This window comes from Gracilinanus agilis, chromosome 1 (assembly GCF_016433145.1).
Source record: "Gracilinanus agilis isolate LMUSP501 chromosome 1, AgileGrace, whole genome shotgun sequence".
NCBI classification, from domain to species: domain Eukaryota; kingdom Metazoa; phylum Chordata; class Mammalia; order Didelphimorphia; family Didelphidae; genus Gracilinanus; species Gracilinanus agilis.
The window spans coordinates 585,094,596-585,102,205 of NC_058130.1; the positions used below are offsets into that span (position 1 = coordinate 585,094,596).

General features: G+C 33.7%; 1 non-coding gene across 1 annotated transcript; it reads left to right on the forward strand.

The window, feature by feature from the left end:
• The first annotated feature begins 4,108 nt into the window (after positions 1-4,108).
• LOC123232721 lies at positions 4,109-4,210 on the forward strand. Its single transcript, XR_006505242.1, has one exon. It is a non-coding gene; the product is annotated as a U6 spliceosomal RNA (small nuclear RNA).
• Positions 4,211-7,610: the final 3,400 nt, after the last annotated feature.

Consider the following 7,610-nt stretch of genomic DNA (forward strand, 5'->3'; position numbering starts at 1 on the left):
GAATTTTAAATAAAATACTAGCAAGGAGATTATAGCAATATATCAGAAATATCATAGATTTTCTAATGAGATTTATGCAAGGACTGTGGAGCTAGTTTAATATTAAGAATAATTGACCATAGCAACAACAACAGAAATCATGATAATGTCAATAGACGTGGGAGTTTATAAAAAATAAAACACTTAGTCCTGCTAACATATTAGAAAGTATAGGAATGAATGGAATATTTCTTAAAATGATATACAGTATCTATGTAAAAAAAAAAAGCAAGCATTATCTGTAATGGGAGTAGACTAGGTTTCCATGTAAGATCAGGAATGAAGCAAGGATGTCCATTATTACTCTATTATTCAACATTATGTTAGATATGTTAATTATAGCAATAAGATAAGAAAAAGAAATTGGAGGACTAAATGTAGACAGAGGAAACAAAACTATCACTCTGCATTTGATATGATGGTATAGTTAAAGAATCCTAGAGAATCAACTAAAAAAATTAGTTGAAATAATTCACAACTTTAGCAGAGTAGCAAGATACAAAATAAACCCAAATAAACCATCAGCATTTCTTTATACTAACAAGGAAGAAAACGATACTGATATTCCATTAAAAATAATTACAAACAACATGAAACACTTGAGAATCAATTTTCTATGAAAAAGCCAAGGACTCCATGAAAATAATTACAAAAGGCTTTCACATAAATAAAGTCAGATCCTAACAACTAGAGAAATATTAATTGCTCATAGGTAGGATGAGCCAATATATTAAAATGGCAATCCTAGTTAAATTAATGTATACTTGTTCAATTCTATACCAATCAAGCTAACAAAGAATGCTACTTTAGAACTAGAAGAAATAAGAAATTTTTTCTAGAAGAAAAAAGTTCAAGAATATCAAGGGAATCATAGTATATTATGAAGTAGGAATCATCAACACAATCTGTTACTGGCTCAGAAATAGAGCAATGAATCAGTGAAACAGATTAGGTATAAAATACACTGTAGTAAATGATTATAGTGCTATAGTATTTGATACATCCCCAAATTAAAACTTTGGGGACAAAAATTACTGAGAAACCTGGAAACTAGATTAATAAAAACTAGACATGGACCAACATCTCACGCCATATACCAAAATAAGGGGAAAATGCTTAAATGATTTAATTATAAAGGATGATGTTATAAATAAATTAGGGAAGTATGGAAAATTTTCATAGTCAGATATATGGATAAGGGAAGAGCTTATGGCCAAATAATAAATAGAGAGTTTCTTGGAAAATAAAATAAATAATTTCAATTACATGAAATTAAAACATTTTTGCATAAAAGATAAACCAAAATCAGTCAAAAGCAGAAGGAAAGAAAGCGGAGAAAAGGAGGGAAATTATAACAAGTTTCTCTGATTTTCAAATATATTGGAAAATGAGACAAATTTATAAAAAAAAAATAAGAACTATTTCCCAATTAATAAATGATCAAAGGATATGAATAGGCCATTTTTCTGAAAAATAAATCAAAGCTATCAGTAATCCAATGAAAAAATGTTTTGAGTCATGATTGTTTGGAGAAATGCAAATTAAAATAAATGAGGTATCACTTCACACCTAGCAGATTGGCAAACATGTCACAAAAGGAAAATAAGAAATCCTGGAACCAATGTGAAAAAATAGAGACACTAATGTGCTGTTGTGGAGTTCTGAACAAGTCTATCTATCCTGGAGAATGATTTGGAACTATTATCAAAGGGCTATAAAATTGGGCCTACCTTATAATCTAGCAATACCCCTTCTAGGTGTCTATTCCAAAGAGATCAAAGGAAAGAGGAAAAGGACCTACATCTACAAAAATGTTTATAGCAGCATTTTATTTTTGTAGTGACAAAGAATTGGAGACTAAGGGGATGACCATCATTTGTGGAATAACTGAATAAATTTTGCAATATGATTGTGATGGAATACTATAAGAAATGATGAGGGAAGTGGTTTCAGAAAAAGCTAGGAAGAATTATAGAAACTCACACAAAGTGAAGTGAGCAGAATCAGCAGAAGAGTATCCAAAATGAAATCAAAGTTATAAGGATGATTGACTGAAATATTTAGCTACTCTGTTCAAAACAAAGGTTCAAGATTCATGATGAAAAATGGTATATACCTCCAAAGAGAGAACTGATGAACTCTATGTGGAAATTGAAACATATTCTTTTTTTTACTTTACTCTATTTAAGTCTTTTGTTTTTTATTGTGGTTTTTGGATGGCTAATATGAAAACATTTTGCTTAATTTCACATATACAATTGATATTACATAATCTCGATGAATGGTGGAGGAGAAAGAAAGAGGGAGAGGATTTAGAACTCAAAATATAAAAAAGAATATTAAGTGCAATTTTTGAATTAAAAAAAATTGTTGCCAGTAAGGTATTATTTGATTGTAGGACCTATCTTTTGGAAAGAAGTGCTGAGGTCCTACTTGATGGGGCACTCTAACACTGTCAATCAAAATCAAAATACAGCTATGGGCAAAGAGTGTTAATTAAAAATATAATCATTCTTTGAAGTGGTAATTAGATGATACAAATTGGTACTCAGACCAGGAAGATCTATTTTGAAATCTTGTCTTAAATATTTCTTGACCTACATGATCCTGGCTAAGTCATTTTAACCTCTCCCATCCTCATTTTCCTTATATATAAAATATACAGTATATACAGTATAATAGCCATTTTCTCATAGTTTTGTTGTGAGAATCAAATGAGATATGTGTAAAGTGTTTTGTAAATATTAAAGTTCCATATTAATGCCAGTAATAGTATTGTAATTAGTAAACCATGGGAGTAATCAGTAATGAGAAGCATTTTGTGAAGATCTAGGGAAAGAACTCTGTCAAATGCAAAGCCATCTAACATACAAAGGAGCTCTGGATCAAGTCAAAAGCCAATTTCAGGGCACAAAGTAATTTTCTAAATTAATCTAATAAAAACCTAATGAGAAAGTCTCAAGTTAGAAAAGAAATACTCAAGTTCAAGGTGTACAAAATGGGACTAGGTAGGGCTAAAAAGGAAAATAACAAGAGGGATCTGGGAAGGCTGTATCTCCAGGGTTTATTTTGTTTGTTTGTTTTGATAGATGACTCCCAAGTGTGCCTTTTCTTCTTCTTTTCTCTGCAAAAGATCCTTACAAATTTTACTGGATATAGTAAGAACATCTATTTACATGGCCAAATTTTAAAAGTGCATTCAAAATGTTTTTTATCTGCTCAATTTTTCTGGAAAATTGAAGCTATGTTGGGAGGCTCATCACCATAGGACTAACAAGTCAGTTATATTTTGTATATGCTATTATTGTTGTAGTTCTTTCATTCTTTTCATATATTTCAACCACAGTTGAAAGTGATAGCTTGACTTTGCATGAATTGGAGTTAAGTGAGGCAGTTGTACAAATTTGTCAACCTCTTTCTCTCTTCCAATCATCCAAGTCCAGTGGCAAAACAAAAGTCAGAATGACTGACAATGACCCAGGCTGCAGTGAGACCTTGGTCTCCTAGATGTCTGACCAGGCTCTACACCAGGGGTCAGCAACCTTTTTGGACGTGAGAGCGATAAATGCCACATTTTTAAAAATGTAATTTTGTGAGAGCCATACAGTGCTCACAGTGCGCGCTCCTGTAACAGTGCCTGAAAAAAAATTGACTTTATGGCTCCTGCAGAAAGAGCCATATCTGGCCCTCAAAAGAGCCAGATATGGCTCGAGAACCATTCATTGCCAACCCCTGCTCTAAACTCTCCATAGCATCTGCTTCAGCTACCTTCTTGTCTGGTAGAATAAATTACTCTTATTCACCCATTCCTCAGAGAGAATTCATCAGATACTTGAGGTAGACATATGCCTAAGCCATTGATAGATTTGAGGACTATTGGTTACATTTAATCTGTTTTAGCCCTACAATTGAGATGGTTTTTACCAAGGTGTGGTTGCTGGACATGCTACAGTTTTTTGTAGCCACAGGGGAGAGTTGACAAGTGGACATCAAAAGTGGATAAAAGCCCTGAAAGGAATTCAACAAGCCTTCATATTAGAGGTGCTAGTCCTCCCTGAACATCCCCCAAATTCACATAGCACAAATAATAAAATTGAAATGATGCAGAGAAAATTAGCATGGCCCCTGCTCAAGGATGATGTAAATTTTTGGAGTGTTTCATGTTTTATTTATATATAAATGGAGAAACAACTTGCTTTGGTTGATTAGCCTCTGACACTAACCTTTGTGACCCTGGACAAGTCATTTAACCTCTGTGCATCTCAGTCAATTCCCTGGAACTTATTTCTAAGACATAGATTGATGTCTATAAGTTCCCAGTCTGAGGAAAGTGCATATCTTGTTTGGTCTACACTATAGACATCAATGCTTCAAAACATCCATAATTACATTTCATTGATACTCCCACTTGTTGCCTTACTAAATGGTCTAAATGAGTCTTGGAAACAGGAGTGGGTTTATGCAGGAGGTATTATCACCTTACTCTCAACCTTATGATGATGAACTTCCTAATTTAGCTAGTTTGATCATCAGAGAAATAGATATTGCAACAGCTGTCCTTAAAGTCAGGATTCGTGCACTTCTAAAAAGAGTCCCAGATAACCTGGGCCCCCTGCTAAGTCATGATCAAGCTTTGGACTTCAAGGATAGATAAAAAAACAAATGAACAAACATGGCAGGTATAATGAACAACTATAGTATGTCTATATAATATGAATACATGCATGTAAATAATATAAATATGTACATGTACACAATCCACCTAGAAATTGCATTTTTACACCACTCAAAATCAGGTACACACACACAAATATGCACTCACACACATATACTTTCACAAGTATATGGATGGATATGCCTATGGAAGAATGGATGGATTTAAAATGAAGGTTTGGCTTAAATTGGCATCTTTAGTCTATTTGGCTGATGGTATATTTTCAGGTAATCTTCTCAAGTTTGAAATTGTTTTAATCATGTAATGCCCTTCCTACTTTGACTCCCTAGCGTTTGTGTTTTTGAATGTCCCCAAACATAATTTATGTCCAGTTTTAGAAGATTATCTTTGTTGTTTGGCCATCTGTGCCACTCGCAGCATCTAGGTATCAAGTCTTTCAGCATCTGCTCATGATTTAGTGAGCCAGCACTGTTGATTCCCAGAGCTCTTACTAAATTAGACTTAAGACATCCTTTTATTTTTCACTATCATTAGTCTTTTCACTATTTGCTTACTATTTTCTTCAGCTATTTATAGTATTTCTGTGAAATATTAGGTACAGCTATTCACTAACTCTCTGATCTGCTATAAAGATTTTTTTCTTCAGATGTCAGAGTGGATAAAGATCTTAATTTGGGAGTCAGGAATAACAATTCAAATCCTGCCTCAGATATTTACTAGCAAGCCACTCAACCTCTCTGAGACTCAGTTTCCTCATCTGCAAAATGTGGGGATTTGACTCAATGGCTTCCAACATGCCTTCCAGTTCTAAATCCATGATCCTTGCTCTAGATCCCTATCTCTAGATCCAGGGTTTCCAGGACTTAAAAAAATGTAGCAATAAAACATCTGCTTAGCCATGCTATCCCATTCATGCTTTTATACACATATGCATACACACATATACATATATATTGTAATGTATAGTGTGAATATATGTGACAGTAGTTGGTGCAGTGGGTAGAGTGCCAGGCCTAGACTAAGGAAGAACTGAGTTCAAATTTGGGCTCAGAAAATTACTACCTCTATGACCCTGGGCAAGTCACTTAACCCTGTTTGCCTCAGCTTCCTCATCTATAAAATGTGCTGGAGAAGGAAATGGCAAAACACTCTAGTATCATTACCAAGATAATCCCAAATGGGGTCACAAAGAGTCAGGCATGACTGAAATGATTGAGCAACAACAAATATGTATATGTATAATGTTTAATGCATGAAATATATGTATATATTTCTGTGTATATTTACAAATAACTGAAAGAAGTAGTTATGGAGATACCTTAATTGAATATTCAATGAGTATTAACATAAAACAGTGTATAGAATAACATACAATCTCTAAACATGAAATATGACCTACATAAAACCCAAATAGACAAGAAAGAAAGAAAAAAAGAGGAAAAGAAGGAAGGAAGGGAGGGAGAAAGGGAGGAAGGAAGGAATGAACAAAGGAAGGAAGGAAGGAAGTAAAGAAGGAAGGAAGGATGGAAGGATGGCAAAATAGATGAAAAATGGATAAATGGATGGACAGATGAATGGACAAATGAGTGATGAAAAAGATGATTAAGTAGACAAAGTTTCTAAATGTTCCAAGTTACAAAAGACATTGTTCTAATTGCCACCACCATCATCACCAAAATCAATAATGAGGGCAGCAAGAGATGCTTGTATTGCTGGATTGTTTGTAAAGTCCAATTCTGAGATTCTAAGCATTTGGTGAAAATAATGAAAATTTTAAAAATAGCAATAACAACAATTCTGTGTTAGTCAAAGTAACATATATGTCAGGGGAATGGCTGAGCTTACTCTGCTGCATTTCATAAATCCTTCTACACAAAGGAAATTCTCCAAACAGTCGGAATTCTTCCCCTTTGATCAGAATGCCATTCCATTTTTCAGATTCTACACTCACTATCGATCACTTAAGTGCCTCAGAGATGCCTGACTTTTCAAGGTGCTTATTACATAAATTAATCACTGTTGAGACAATTGAGTATTTCTTGAAAGAAAAGCCCAGGTCTGTGTCTTTAGATGGGAAGTTGGTGCTCACTGTCATTGTGAAAAATTCAAGTAGCTGACTGAAAATATGCTTTGAAAATATTAGATGAAGGTATATAAAACTAACTTGGAATATCTAGTCCAATAGCAGACATTTATTAACTGCTTACTATGAGTCAGACCCATATGTGCTGTTGTACCCTTTCCTGCATAGGCAAGATGTCTCACTTGGGTACCTATGTGCCCATATCATGTAAGTCATATAAGCCCGCAACAAATTCAGTCCAGGAATCATACAGGTATAGGCTATATTTGGAGAACTTGAGCATAGCGGTGTATTTTGAAATATGTACCTGGATATCTTCTGGGCCCTTTGCTTACTTACATTTTATCCCACAGGGACTCTTAACTTGGAACTGGAAAACTAGTTGTTGCTTTTAAGAATGTATCTTGATAACATTTTATTTTGATAAAATTAATTTCCTTTATAAAATTTTTAATTTAATTGTTGCACTTAAAAACATTATTCTTAGAAAGTATGCATCTTCACCAAACTACAAAGAGTAAGAGACACAAAAAAAGCTAAGAGTCCAGGCCTAGAGTGATTCATATCATTATCCAAAAAAAAAATTGAAGAAGGGTAAGTAGAATGAGCTTTGTTTCTATTCTATGTTGTTTTCTTTTAAACTCCCACAATAAAATATATAGGGAGAATAATTAATGGGTATAATTGGCTTTTCTAAGTACTAAGGAGATATGCAAATTTAGAGGAGATGATGCTTAACTTAATTCATATTGCAATCTAGTAGGAGAGTGAGGTGCACATATATGTGAATTATGTGTTTATATTTAATATGCA